Source organism: Salvelinus namaycush, unplaced genomic scaffold (assembly GCF_016432855.1).
Source record: "Salvelinus namaycush isolate Seneca unplaced genomic scaffold, SaNama_1.0 Scaffold190, whole genome shotgun sequence".
Taxonomy (NCBI): Eukaryota; Metazoa; Chordata; class Actinopteri; order Salmoniformes; family Salmonidae; genus Salvelinus; species Salvelinus namaycush.
The window spans coordinates 221,597-237,607 of record NW_024058675.1 but is presented as its reverse complement, the minus strand read 5'-3'; positions in this window follow the sequence as shown (position 1 = coordinate 237,607).

Here is a 16,011-nt window from a genome sequence, read left to right as displayed (position 1 = left end):
GATCCTTTGCTTGAACTTCCCGAGGCAGCTCTATTTATCCCAGGGCTGCCCCAAAACGCTGACGCCAGAGAAGAGGTGGAAGGAGTGGGTCCTAGTCTGACTCAGGTGGCGTGCAAACCATCCACCGCTTCAGAGTATATTACTCACTAATGTTCAGTCCCTGGACAATAAAGCAGACGAGCTCCGGGCGAGGATCTCCTTCCAGAGAGACATCAGGGACTGTAACATACTCTGTTTCATGGAATCATGGCTCTCTCCGGATATACTGTCCCCATCCATACAGCCACCTGGGTTCTCAGTACATCGTGCAGACAGTAATAAAGAACTCTCCAGGAAGAAGAACTGTATATCCTGAGGTCACATTTATTGTAGCTGGGGACTTTAATAAAGGAAATCTGAGGAAAACACTACAGAAATTATACCAACACATCTCCTGTGCTACACGCTTAACATGGACCATAAAGCATTGCTACTCTCTTCCCGGGACGGCTACAAGGCCCTCCCCTCCCTCCGGTAAATCAGATCACGCCTCCATTGTGCTCTACCCCACAAATAGGCAGACACTTAAACAGGAAGTACCCGTGGTAAGGACTGTTCAACGTTGGTCTGACCAATCGGAATCTATCCTTCAACATTGTTTAGATCACACGGAATAGAAAATGTTCTGGGTCGCTTTTGAGAAAATAGTATCGACGTATACACTGACTCTGTGACTGATTGCATAGAGGATGTTGTTCCCACCGTGTCGATTAGAACTTATCCAAACAAAAACACGTGGATAAAAGACAGCATTCACGCAAAACTGAAAGCGCGAACCACCGCATTTAACCAAGGTGACTGGGAACATGGATGTGTACAAACAGACCAGCTATGAAACCTGTAAGGCAATCAAAAGAGGAAATTTAACGACTCAGACACGAGACGTATGTGGCAGGAACTCCAGATAATCACAGATTATAAAGGGAAAGCAAGCCATGTTGCGGACACCGACACCTCAAAACAATACTGAGCCGCCGACAGGGCCCCCGACGTTCACAAGGACTGTGTGCTCTCTTTCTCCGTGGCCGACGTGTATAAGTCATTTAAACGTGTTAAACACCGGCACAGACAGCATCCCAAACCGCGGCCTCAGAGCACGTGCAGACCAGCTGGCTGGAATGTTTGCGGACATATTCAATCTCTTCCCATCTCAGTCTGTTGTCCCCACTTACTTGATGTCTACCATTGTTCCTGTACCCAGGGAAGCGAAGGTAATGTCTATTTTTGGGGGGATTCTGTGTGTATAGTGTTTTGTTGATTTAACTGCACTGTTGAAGCTGGAAACACAAGCATTTCTCTGCACCTACGATAACATCTGATAAAATCTGTGTATGCAACCCCCCAAAAAATGTTGATTTGATTTGTAGTGCACTATGTATAGGGAACAGGGTGCCTGGTCAAGGTAGTGCACTATACAGGGAATAGGGTGCCTGGTCAAGGTAGTGCACTATAATAGGGAATAGGGTGCCTGGTCAAGGTAGTGCACTATGTACGGAATAGGGTGCCATTTGGGACGTGTCTGTAACTGTACCTTCCGGAGGTTGATGAAGCGGACACACTCCAGCCAGGTGGTGAGGAAGGGTTGGAGGCAGAGGGAACACCTGCCCCAGTCAGCCAGCAGCAGGCTCAGACCAGGGTGGGACGACAGAGCCTTGTGGACCATACCAAACCTACCCTTGTCCTCCACCAGGATCAGACGAGCAGACAGCTCCTGGAGACAGAGATACAGGGACGGGTCAGTACTACTGATGGTGTGTGTTGTGGTGTGTTGTGTTTTGGTTTTGTGGTGCTTTGGTGTTGTGGTGTGTTTTGGTGTTGTGGTGTGGTGTTGTGTTGTGGTGTTGTGGTGTGGTGTGTTTTGGTGTTGTGGTGTGTTGTGGTGTGTTTTGGTGTTGTGGTGTGTTGTGGTGTGTTGTGGTGTGTTGTGGTGTGTTTTGGTGTTGTGGTGTGTTTTGGTGTTGTGGTGTGTTTTGGTGTTGTGGTGTGTTTTGGTGTTGTGGTGTGGTGTGTTGTGGTGGTGTGGTGTGTTTTGGTGTTGTGGTGTGTTTTGGTGTTGTGGTGTGTTTTGGTGTTGTGGTGTGGTGTGTTGTTGTGTTTTGGTGATGTGGTGTGTTGTGTTTTGGTGTTGTGTTGTGGTGTGTTTTGGTGTTGTGTTTTGTTGATGTGGTGTGGTGTGTTTTGGTGTTGTGGTGTTGTGGTGTGTTTTGGTGTTGTGGTGTGGTGTTGTGGTGTGGTGTTGTGGTGTGTTTTGGTGTTGTGGTGTGGTGTTGTGGTGTGGTGTTGTGGTGTGTTTTGGTGTTGTGTTGTGGTGTGTTTTGGTGTTGTGGTGTGATGTTGTGGTGTGTTTTGGTGATGTGGTGTGGTGTGTTTTGGTGTTGTGTTTTGGTGATGTGGTGTGGTGTGTTTTGGTGTTGTGGTGTTGTGGTGTGTTGTTGTGGTGTGTTTTGGTGTTGTGTGTTTTGGTGTTGTGGTGTGGTGTTGTGGTGTGTTTTGGTGGGGGTCAGTACTACTGATGGTGTGTGTTGTGGTGTGTTGTGTTTTGGTTTTGTGGTGTGGTGTGTTTTGGTGATGTGGTGTGGTGTTGTGGTGTGTTTTGGTGTTGTGGTGTGGTGTTGTTTTTGTGTTGTGTTTTGGTGTTGTGGTGTGGTGTTGTGGTGTGTTTTGGTGATGTGTTGTGTTTTGGTGTTGTGGTGTGGTGTTGTGGTGTGGTGTGTTTTGGTGTTGTGGTGTGTTTTGGTGTTGTGTGTTTTGGTGTTGTGGTGTGTTTTGGTGTTGTGGTGTGGTGTTGTGGTGTGGTGTGTTTTGGTGTTGTGGTGTGGTGTGTTTTGGTGTTGTGGTGTGGTGTTGTGGTGTGTTTTGGTGTTGTGGTGTGTTGTGTTTTGGTGTTGTGGTGTGGTGTGTTTTGGTGTTGTGGTGTGTTTTGGTGTTGTGGTGTGTTTTGGTGTTGTGGTGTGGTGTGTTTTGGTGATGTGGTGTGTTGTGGTGTGGTGTGTTTTGGTGATGTGGTGTGATGTGGTGTGTTTTGGTGTTGTGGTGTGTTTTGGTGTTGTGGTGTGTTGTGTTTTGGTGTTGTGGTGTGTTTTGGTGTTGTGGTGTGGTGTGTTTTGGTGATGTGGTGTGATGTGGTGTGTTGTGGTGTGTTTTGGTGTTGTGGTGTGTTTTGGTGTTGTGGTGTGTTGTGTTTTGGTGTTGTGGTGTGGTGTGTTTTGGTGTTGTGGTGTGTTTTGGTGTTGTGGTGTGGTGTGTTTTGGTGTTGTGGTGTGTTTTGGTGTTGTGGTGTGTTCTGATTTGGTGGTGTGTTCTGGTTTGGTGTTGTGGTGTGTTCTGGTTTGGTGGTGTGTTCTGATTTGGTGGTGTGGTGTGTTTTGGTGTGGTGGTGTGTTCTGGTTTGGTGTTGTGGTGTGTTTTGGTGTTGTGGTGTGTTGTGTTTTGGTGTTGTGGTGTGTTTTGGTGTTGTGGTGTGTTGTGTTTTGGTGTTGTGGTGTGTTTTGGTGTTGTGGTGTGTTGTGTTTTGGTGTTGTGGTGTGTTTTGGTGTTGTGGTGTGTTGTGTTTTGGTGTTGTGGTGTGTTGTGGTGTGTTTTGGTGTTGTGGTGTGTTGGGATATGATCAGTTGAATCAGGTGGTGTGTTGTTCCAGTTTATTTGTCATATGAACAGGATACCCATGGTGTACCCAGTCCAATGACATGCTGACTGCAGGTTCCCTCCCCATAATGCCATAGCAATAAGAAATAGGAAGTACAAATAAAACCAACTGAATCGAATATAACACAAATTTAGCATTTACTGAAGGGCTGGAACGAAAGCCTGCACACCCTGTAGCTCTGCAGCACTGAGAGACCCCTGATGTAGACTATATGTCACCCTGTACTCCTACAGGACTGGAGTTGGACCCTGATGTAGTCTATATGTCACCCTGTACTCCTGCAGGACTGGAGTTGGACCCTGATGTAGTCTATATGTCACCCTGTACTCCTGCAGGACTGGAGTTGGACCCTGATGTAGTCTATATGTCACCCTGTACTCCTGCAGGACTGGAGTTGGACACTGATGTAGTCTATATGTCACCCTGTACTCCTGCAGGACTGGAGTTGGACCCTGATGTAGTCTATATGTCACCCTGTACTCCTGCAGGACTGGAGTTGGACCCTGATGTAGTCTATATGTCACCCTGTACTCCTGCAGGACTGGAGTTGGACCCTGATGTAGTCTATATGTCACCCTGTACTCCTGCAGGACTGGAGTTGGACCCTGATGTAGTCTATATGTCACCCTGTACTCCTGCAGGACTGGAGTTGGACCCTGATGTAGTCTATATGTCACCCTGTACTCCTGCAGGACTGGAGTTGGACCCTGATGTAGTCTATATGTCACCCTGTACTCCTGCAGGACTGGAGTTGGACCCTGATGTAGTCTATATGTCACCCTGTACTCCTGCAGGACTGGAGTTGGACCCTGATGTAGTCTATATGTCACCCTGTACTCCTGCAGGACTGGAGTTGGACCCTGATGTCACCTATAACACTAACAATGAGAGTTTAAAGAAGTACCTTCAATGACAGCACCTCCACAGCTTGAACAGATTCCGTCAGCTTGCTCTTCACAAACGTGTTTCCTTCACAGAGCAGCTCATCCAGGGTCAGTAACTGGAACTGTAGAAGGCAACACCCGTCAGTCCTACCTCCTCTACCAACTGTAGACGGCAACACCGTCAGTCCTACCTCCTCTAGCAACTGTAGACGGCAACACCGTCAGTCCTACCTCCTCTACCAACTGTAGAAGGCAACACCCGTCAGTCCTACCTCCTCTACCAACTGTAGAAGGCAACACCCGTCAGTCCTACCTCCTCTACCAACTGTAGACGGCAACACCGTCAGTCCTACCTCCTCTACCAATTGTAGACGGCAACACCGTCAGTCCTACCTCCTCTACCAACTGTAGACGGCAACACCGTCAGTCCTACCTCCTCTACCAACTGTAGACGGCAACACCGTCAGTCCTACCTCCTCTACCAACTGTAGACGGCAACACCGTCAGTCCTACCTCCTCTACCAACTGTAGACGGCAACACCCGTCAGTCCTACCTCCTCTACCAACTGTAGACGGCAACACCGTCAGTCCTACCTCCTCTACCAACTGTAGACGGCAACACCGTCAGTCCTACCTCCTCTAGCAACTGTAGATGGCAACACCCGTCAGTCCTACCTCCTCTACCAACTGTAGACGGCAACACCGTCAGTCCTACCTCCTCTACCAACTGTAGACGGCAACACCGTCAGTCCTACCTCCTCTACCAACTGTAGACGGCAACACCGTCAGTCCTACCTCCTCTACCAACTGTAGACGGCAACACCGTCAGTCCTACCTCCTCTACCAACTGTAGATGGCAACACCGTCAGTCCTACCTCCTCTACCAACTGTAGACGGAAACACCCGTCAGTCCTACCTCCTCTAGCAACTGTAGACGGCAACACCGTCAGTTCTACCTCCTCTAGCAACTGTAGACGGCAACACCGTCAGTCCTACCTCCTCTACCAACTGTAGACGGCAACACCGTCAGTCGTACATCCTCTACCAACTGTAGACGGCAACACTGTCAGTCCTACCTCCTCTAGCAACTGTAGACGGCAACACAGTCAGTCCTACATCCTCTACCAACTGTAGACGGCAACACCGTCAGTCCTACCTCCTCTAGCAACTGTAGACGGCAATACCGTCAGTCCTACCTCCTCTAGCAACTGTAGACGGCAACACCGTCAGTCCTACCTCCTCTAGCAACTGTAGAAGGCAACACCGTCAGTCCTACCTCCTCTACCAACTGTAGACGGCAACACCGTCAGTCCTACATCCTCTAGCAACTGTAGACGGCAACACCGTCAGTCCTACCTCTAGCAACTGTAGACGGCAACACCGTCAGTCCTACCTCCTCTAGCAACTGTAGACGGCAACACCGTCAGTCCTACCTCCTCTACCAACTGTAGACGGCAACACCCCTCAGTCCTACCTCCTCTACTAACTGTAGACGGCAACACCCCTCAGTCCTACCTCCTCTATCAACTGTAGACGGCAACACCGTCAGTACTACCTCCTCTATCAACTGTAGACGGCAACACCGTCAGTCCTACCTCCTCTACCAACTGTAGACGGCAACACCGTCAGTCCTACCTCCTCTACCAACTGTAGACGGCAACACCGTCAGTCCTACCTCCTCTACCAACTGTAGACGGCAACACAGTCAGTCCTACATCCTCTACCAACTGTAGACGGCAACACCGTCAGTCCTACCTCCTCTAGCAACTGTAGACGGCAACACAGTCAGTCCTACATCCTCTACCAACTGTAGACGGCAACACCGTCAGTCCTACCTCCTCTAGCAACTGTAGACGGCAACACCGTCAGTCCTACCTCCTCTACCAACTGTAGACGGCAACACCCGTCAGTCCTACCTCCTCTACCAACTGTAGACGGCAACACCGTCAGTCCTACCTCCTCTACCAACTGTAGACGGCAACACCGTCAGTCCTACCTCCTCTAGCAACTGTAGACGGCAACACCGTCAGTCCTACCTCCTCTAGCAACTGTAGACGACAACATCCGTCAGTCCTACCTCCTCTACCAACTGTAGACGGCAACACCCGTCAGTCCTACCTCCTCTAGCAACTGTAGACGGCAACACCCGTCAGTCCTACCTCCTCTACCAACTGTAGACGGCAACACCGTCAGTCCTACCTCCTCTAACAACTGTAGACGGCAACACCGTCAGTCCTACCTCCTCTAGCAACTGTAGACGGCAACACCGTCAGTCCTACCTCCTCTAGCAACTGTAGACGGCAACACCGTCAGTCCTACCTCCTCTAGCAACTGTAGACGGCAACACCGTCAGTCCTACCTCCTCTACCAACTGTAGAAGGCAACACCGTCAGTCCTACCTCCTCTACCAACTGTAGACGGCAACACCGTCAGTCCTACCTCCTCTACCAACTGTAGACGGCAACACCCGTCAGTCCTACCTCCTCTAGCAACTGTAGACGGCAACACCGTCAGTCCTACCTCCTCTAGCAACTGTAGACGGCAACACCCGTCAGTCCTACCTCCTCTACCAACTGTAGACGGCAACACAGTCAGTCCTACATCCTCTACCAACTGTAGACGGTAACACCGTCAGTCCTACCTCCTCTAGCAACTGTAGACGGCAACACCGTCAGTCCTACCTCCTCTACCAACTGTAGACGGCAACACCCGTCAGTCCTACCTCCTCTACCAACTGTAGACGGCAACACCCGTCAGTCCTACCTCCTCTACCAACTGTAGACGGCAACACCGTCAGTCCTACCTCCTCTACCAACTGTAGACGGCAACACCGTCAGTCCTACCTCCTCTACCAACTGTAGAAGGCAACACCCGTCAGTCCTACCTCCTCTAGCAACTGTAGAAGGCAACACCGTCAGTCCTACCTCCTCTACCAACTGTAGACGGCAACACCGTCAGTCCTACCTCCTCTACCAACTGTAGACGGCAACACCGTCAGTCCTACCTCCTCTAGCAACTGTAGACGGCAACACCCGTCAGTCCTACCTCCTCTAGCAACTGTAGACGGCAACACCCGTCAGTCCTACCTCCTCTAGCAACTGTAGACGGCAACACCGTCAGTCCTACCTCCTCTAGCAACTGTAGATGGCAACACCGTCAGTCCTACCTCCTCTAGCAACTGTAGACGGCAACACCGTCAGTCCTACCTCCTCTAGCAACTGTAGACGGCAACACCCGTCAGTCCTACCTCCTCTAGCAACTGTAGACGGCAACACCGTCAGTCCTACCTCCTCTAGCAACTGTAGACGGCAACACCGTCAGTCCTACCTCCTCTACCAACTGTAGAAGGCAACACCGTCAGTCCTACCTCCTCTACCAACTGTAGACGGCAACACCGTCAGTCCTACCTCCTCTACCAACTGTAGACGGCAACACCCGTCAGTCCTACCTCCTCTAGCAACTGTAGACGGCAACACCGTCAGTCCTACCTCCTCTAGCAACTGTAGACGGCAACACCCGTCAGTCCTACCTCCTCTACCAACTGTAGACGGCAACACCGTCAGTCCTACATCCTCTACCAACTGTAGACGGCAACACCGTCAGTCCTACATCCTCTACCAACTGTAGACGGTAACACCGTCAGTCCTACCTCCTCTAGCAACTGTAGACGGCAACACCGTCAGTCCTACCTCCTCTACCAACTGTAGACGGCAACACCCGTCAGTCCTACCTCCTCTACCAACTGTAGACGGCAACACCGTCAGTCCTACCTCCTCTACCAACTGTAGACGGCAACACCGTCAGTCCTACCTCCTCTAGCAACTGTAGAAGGCAACACCCGTCAGTCCTACCTCCTCTAGCAACTGTAGAAGGCAACACCGTCAGTCCTACCTCCTCTACCAACTGTAGACGGCAACACCGTCAGTCCTACCTCCTCTACCAACTGTAGACGGCAACACCGTCAGTCCTACCTCCTCTAGCAACTGTAGACGGCAACACCGTCAGTCCTACCTCCTCTAGCAACTGTAGACGGCAACACCCGTCAGTCCTACCTCCTCTAGCAACTGTAGACGGCAACACCGTCAGTCCTACCTCCTCTAGCAACTGTAGACGGCAACACCGTCAGTCCTACCTCCTCTAGCAACTGTAGACGGCAACACCGTCAGTCCTACCTCCTCTAGCAACTGTAGACGGCAACACCCGTCAGTCCTACCTCCTCTAGCAACTGTAGAGGGCAACACCGTCAGTCCTACATCCTCTACCAACTGTAGACGGCAACACCGTCAGTCCTACCTCCTCTAGCAACTGTAGAGGGCAACACCGTCAGTCCTACCTCCTCTAGCAACTGTAGAGGGCAACACCGTCAGTCCTACCTCCTCTACCAACTGTAGACGGCAACACCCGTCAGTCCTACCTCCTCTACCAACTGTAGACGGCAACACCGTCAGTCCTACCTCCTCTACCAACTGTAGACGGCAACACCGTCAGTCCTACCTCCTCTAGCAACTGTAGAAGGCAACACCGTCAGTCCTACCTCCTCTAGCAACTGTAGAAGGCAACACCGTCAGTCCTACCTCCTCTACCAACTGTAGACGGCAACACCGTCAGTCCTACCTCCTCTACCAACTGTAGACGGCAACACCGTCAGTCCTACCTCCTCTACCAACTGTAGACGGCAACACCGTCAGTCCTACCTCCTCTAGCAACTGTAGACGGCAACACCCGTCAGTCCTACCTCCTCTAGCAACTGTAGACGGCAACACCGTCAGTCCTACCTCCTCTAGCAACTGTAGAAGGCAACACCGTCAGTCCTACCTCCTCTAGCAACTGTAGACGGCAACACCGTCAGTCCTACCTCCTCTAGCAACTGTAGAAGGCAACACCGTCAGTCCTACCTCCTCTAGCAACTGTAGAGGGCAACACCGTCAGTCCTACCTCCTCTACCAACTGTAGACGGCAACACCGTCAGTCCTACCTCCTCTAGCAACTGTAGACGGCAACACCCGTCAGTCCTACCTCCTCTAGCAACTGTAGACGGCAACACCGTCAGTCCTACCTCCTCTAGCAACTGTAGAAGGCAACACCGTCAGTCCTACCTCCTCTAGCAACTGTAGACGGCAACACCGTCAGTCCTACCTCCTCTAGCAACTGTAGACGGCAACACCGTCAGTCCTACCTCCTCTAGCAACTGTAGAGGGCAACACCGTCAGTCCTACCTCCTCTAGCAACTGTAGAGGGCAACACCGTCAGTCCTACCTCCTCTACCAACTGTAGACGGCAACACCGTCAGTCCTACCTCCTCTAGCAACTGTAGACGGCAACACCGTCAGTCCTACCTCCTCTAGCAACTGTAGACGGCAACACCGTCAGTCCTACCTCCTCTAGCAACTGTAGACGGCAACACCGTCAGTCCTACCTCCTCTAGCAACTGTAGACGGCAACACCGTCAGTCCTACCTCCTCTACCAACTGTAGACGGCAACACCGTCAGTCCTACCTCCTCTACCAACTGTAGACGGCAACACCGTCAGTCCTACCTCCTCTAGCAACTGTAGAAGGCAACACCGTCAGTCCTACCTCCTCTACCAACTGTAGACGGCAACACCGTCAGTCCTACCTCCTCTAGCAACTGTAGAGGGCAACACCGTCAGTCCTACCTCCTCTACCAACTGTAGAAGGCAACACCGTCAGTCCTACCTCCTCTAGCAACTGTAGACGGCAACACCGTCAGTCCTACCTCCTCTAGCAACTGTAGAAGGCAACACCGTCAGTCCTACCTCCTCTAGCAACTGTAGAGGGCAACACCGTCAGTCCTACCTCCTCTACCAACTGTAGAAGGCAACACCGTCAGTCCTACCTCCTCTAGCAATAACATATTCATATTGTGCTATATCTTATTGTTGTTATTGTACTGTAAATAATATTGTGGTGAAGACAAACGGTACATACATCGACAGGAAACATGGATAAACGGTTTCCAGCCACATCCAGCACTCTGAGCTTCATCAGCCCAATAACACCCTGAGGGAAAAGAGGACAGGTTTCAGGCCACATCCAGCACTCTGAGCTTCATCAGCCCAATAACACCCTGAGGGAAAAGAGGACAGGTTTCAGGCCACATCCAGCACTCTGAGCTTCATCAGCCCAATAACACCCTGAGGGAAAAGAGGACAGGTTTCAGGCCACATCCAGCACTCTGAGCTTCATCAGCCCAATAACACCCTGAGGGAAAAGAGGACAGGTTTCCGGCCACATCCAGCACTCTGAGCTTCATCAGCCCAATAACACCCTGAGGGAAAAGAGGACAGGTTTCCGGCCACATCCAGCACTCTGAGCTTCATCAGCCCAATAACACCCTGAGGGAAAAGAGGACAGGTTTCAGGCCACATCCAGCACTCTGAGCTTCATCAGCCCAATAACACCCTGAGGGAAAAGAGGACAGGTTTCAGGCCACATCCAGCACTCTGAGCTTCATCAGCCCAATAACACCCTGAGGGAAAAGAGGACAGGTTTCAGGCCACATCCAGCACTCTGAGCTTCATCAGCCCAATAACACCCTGAGGGAAAAGAGGACAGGTTTCAGGCCACATCCAGCACTCTGAGCTTCATCAGCCCAATAACACCCTGAGGGAAAAGAGGACAGGTTTCAGGCCACATCCAGCACTCTGAGCTTCATCAGCCCAATAACACCCTGAGGGAAAAGAGGACAGGTTTCCGGCCACATCCAGCACTCTGAGCTTCATCAGCCCAATAACACCCTGAGGGAAAAGAGGACAGGTTTCCGGCCACATCCAGCACTCTGAGCTTCATCAGCCCAATAACACCCTGAGGGAAAAGAGGACAGGTTTCAGGCCACATCCAGCACTCTGAGCTTCATCAGCCCAATAACACCCTGAGGGAAAAGAGGACAGGTTTCAGGCCACATCCAGCACTCTGAGCTTCATCAGCCCAATAACACCCTGAGGGAAAAGAGGACAGGTTTCAGGCCACATCCAGCACTCTGAGCTTCATCAGCCCAATAACACCCTGAGGGAAAAGAGGACAGGTTTCAGGCCACATCCAGCACTCTGAGCTTCATCAGCCCAATAACACCCTGAGGGAAAAGAGGACAGGTTTCAGGCCACATCCAGCACTCTGAGCTTCATCAGCCCAATAACACCCTGAGGGAAAAGAGGACAGGTTTCAGGCCACATCCAGCACTCTGAGCTTCATCAGCCCAATAACACCCTGAGGGAAAAGAGGACAGGTTTCAGGCCACATCCAGCACTCTGAGCTTCATCAGCCCAATAACACCCTGAGGGAAAAGAGGACAGGTTTCAGGCCACATCCAGCACTCTGAGCTTCATCAGCCCAATAACACCCTGAGGGAAAAGAGGACAGGTTTCAGGCCACATCCAGCACTCTGAGCTTCATCAGCCCAATAACACCCTGAGGGAAAAGAGGACAGGTTTCAGGCCACATCCAGCACTCTGAGCTTCATCAGCCCAATAACACCCTGAGGGAAAAGAGGACAGGTTTCAGGCCACATCCAGCACTCTGAGCTTCATCAGCCCAATAACACCCTGAGGGAAAAGAGGACAGGTTTCAGGCCACATCCAGCACTCTGAGCTTCATCAGCCCAATAACACCCTGAGGGAAAAGAGGACAGGTTTCAGGCCACATCCAGCACTCTGAGCTTCATCAGCCCAATAACACCCTGAGGGAAAAGAGGACAGGTTTCAGGCCACATCCAGCACTCTGGGCTTCATCAGCCCAATAACACCCTGAGGGAAAAGAGGACAGGTTTCAGGCCACATCCAGCACTCTGAGCTTCATCAGCCCAATAACACCCTGAGGGAAAAGAGGACAGGTTTCAGGCCACATCCAGCACTCTGAACTTCATCAGCCCAATAACACCCTGAGGGAAAAGAGGACAGGTTTCAGGCCACATCCAGCACTCTGAGCTTCATCAGCCCAATAACACCCTGAGGGAAAAGAGGACAGGTTTCAGGCCACATCCAGCACTCTGAGCTTCATCAGCCCAATAACACCCTGAGGGAAAAGAGGACAGGTTTCAGGCCACATCCAGCACTCTGAGCTTCATCAGCCCAATAACACCCTGAGGGAAAAGAGGACAGGTTTCAGGCCACATCCAGCACTCTGAGCTTCATCAGCCCAATAACACCCTGAGGGAAAAGAGGACAGGTTTCAGGCCACATCCAGCACTCTGAGCTTCATCAGCCCAATAACACCCTGAGGGAAAAGAGGACAGGTTTCAGGCCACATCCAGCACTCTGAGCTTCATCAGCCCAATAACACCCTGAGGGAAAAGAGGACAGGTTTCAGGCCACATCCAGCACTCTGAGCTTCATCAGCCCAATAACACCCTGAGGGAAAAGAGGACAGGTTTCAGGCCACATCCAGCACTCTGAGCTTCATCAGCCCAATAACACCCTGAGGGAAAAGAGGACAGGTTTCAGGCCACATCCAGCACTCTGAGCTTCATCAGCCCAATAACACCCTGAGGGAAAAGAGGACAGGTTTCAGGCCACATCCAGCACTCTGAGCTTCATCAGCCCAATAACACCCTGAGGGAAAAGAGGACAGGTTTCAGGCCACATCCAGCACTCTGAGCTTCATCAGCCCAATAACACCCTGAGGGAAAAGAGGACAGGTTTCAGGCCACATCCAGCACTCTGAGCTTCATCAGCCCAATAACACCCTGAGGGAAAAGAGGACAGGTTTCAGGCCACATCCAGCACTCTGAACTTCATCAGCCCAATAACACCCTGAGGGAAAAGAGGACAGGTTTCAGGCCACATCCAGCACTCTGAGCTTCATCAGCCCAATAACACCCTGAGGGAAAAGAGGACAGGTTTCAGGCCACATCCAGCACTCTGAGCTTCATCAGCCCAATAACACCCTGAGGGAAAAGAGGACAGGTTTCAGGACAGTAAACCATCAGGTCATGAAACAATATCAGCAAAACTGACTAACAATGAAACCTAAGAAAGTGGAGGATCGGTAACCTCATTTGAAGCAAAGCCAGTGAAAATGGACACAGGCACAATATGAAGAATGAAACCTAAGAAAGTGGAGGATCGGTAACCTCATTTGAAGCAAGGCCAGTGAAAATGGACACAGGCACAATATGAAGAATGAAACCTAAGAAAGTGGAGGATCGGTAACCTCATTTGAAGCAAGGCCAGTGAAAATGACACAGGCACAATATGAAGAATGAAACCTAAGAAAGACGAAACATCAGACATTAAGTAGAACCTGAACAACACCCACCTCTGGCAGCTGTGTGAGGTTGTTTCTTGCCAGATATAATCTGGCCAGTTGTGACAGACTGTATATCTGTTTGGGCAGTCTGGCCAGCTTGTTGTTGGTTAAATTAATCTCAACCATCTTCTTGAGAAACCCTATTTCTACAGGAAGTTCCTCCAATTGGTTGTGCAGTAAACTGAGGGTTTCTAGGTTAGAAAGACTGAGAAAAGAGAACACATGGTTACGAGATCATTCTGTATTTAGCCTAATCTTAGTTAACCCACAACTAAAATCTGGAGTAATTTGGCCAGATGCTCTATATGTTTACATAGGCAGCCCAATTCTGATATTATTTTTTTTACATTGGTGAGAAAAGATCTGATGTGATTGGTCAAAAGACCAATTAGTGTAAACATCATTTAGTGTAAGCATCTGACCAAATTACTCAAGATTTTAATTCTGGGTTAATCGAGATTTCATTAATTGGTATTTTTTTACCAATCAGATCAGCTCTGCAATAGCCTGACGACTCACACTAAATGATTCCGCTGCTCGGTCTTTCGCTACAGACTTCAGTCTGAGACTGGAGCATGTACAAAACAAAGTCATCAGCTATTGGATCATCGCTAACCAATCAGAGTATCAATGACGAATTTTCTAACCGCCGCTTTACCCACGTGTTCTGGCTCTGACCCAACCAAATCGATTTCTGGACCAATCAGATGGCTCGAATGTGCTTGCGTTCAGTGAAGGGTCTGGGAGGTACTCAGATCCAGACTCATTGAGGAGAAGGAACTAACGTCTGTGGGCGTGGCGTAGTGTTTGGCCAGAGCAAGGAGTCTGGGTAGCCAGGTAAACTCTGAAAAAAGAGCTGATGTGATTGGTCAAAAGACCAATTAGGGTCGTGGGACTATTTTTTTTATTTAATTGAGCTGCCTGTGTAAACACAACCTACATTGTCTATTCCTCTGTCATGTACAGGTTTACTGTATGAATCACAATTAGGCTATTGGTCAACAAAATGGTACCTTTTAATCTCTGGAGGAAGGACTGTGATGTGATTGTGGTTCAGATTGAGGAGAGTGAGGTTATCAAGTCCTTCTGCAAGATAAAATATATAGTGATGAATCTGAGTGTGTGATGATGATGATGATGATGATGATGAGTGATTATCATGGTATGGATGGTTCTGTACAGTACCTATTTAAGTCTTAATCCATATCGACAGCAGCATAGCTTACCTAACACCTCAGGTGGCAATCTTGTAATGTGGTTTCCAAACAAATAAAGTTTTTTCAAGGAGTTCAGGTACCTCAGAACAGATGGGATTTCCTCCAGAGAATTATTTCCCAAATTGAGTTCTGTCAACTTTGCAGGATGCAAAAAGAGAACAAAAAAGCAACATGAGCAAGATAAATACATTGGTTAAATAGCTAGCAGGCAAGTCAAAGAACCTAAGACATAACTGTATTATAGCTAACAAGGTGTTTGCATAAAGTCTGGCTGGCTAGCTCAGCGTTACCGGTACTCACGTTTTGTAACGTCTGCAGTTCCGCAGGCAGAGTCGTAAGGTAGTTATTGTTCAAATGAAGGGTCGAAATATTTGTTAATCTCGCAACCGATGTGGGAACGTCGGTCATTTTCTTCGAGCTCAAATTGAACGACTTTGAGTTAGCTTTCAAAGCTCTGATAACCAGATTGTTAGCCATGATTTGTTACCCAAGATGAAAACACAACGTCCTACAAGGTAGGCAGGTTCCCATAGAAACGAGATGCTCGTCAACTGACGGAAATCCCATTTGCGACACTTTAGTGAACTCTGTCGGTCTCTCCTGGAAATCTGTTTTAACTTCAGGAGATAGAGGAACTATTTCCTTCTGGCCATCGCGTTTCAAACAAATGTATCGTTTCAACTTCAGAACCATTCTAGCTACTATAAAAGCATATCCCTAACCTCATCACACGTTGAATTTAAATCAAATGGACATTGGACATTGAACAATCAACAGGATAATACGCTGTAATGTTTTTGGCATGAATGTCTTTCCAGCGGGAAATAAAACTGGAATTGAAAAAACATTTTATTGTATGAGACAATATTGTCCATCAGCGAGTGTAACGACCCTGGGTTTATGAGCGCGGATACCGACTCTGCCGTTTTTGGGGGCACAGCCGATAGCGCGCTGGACTTCGG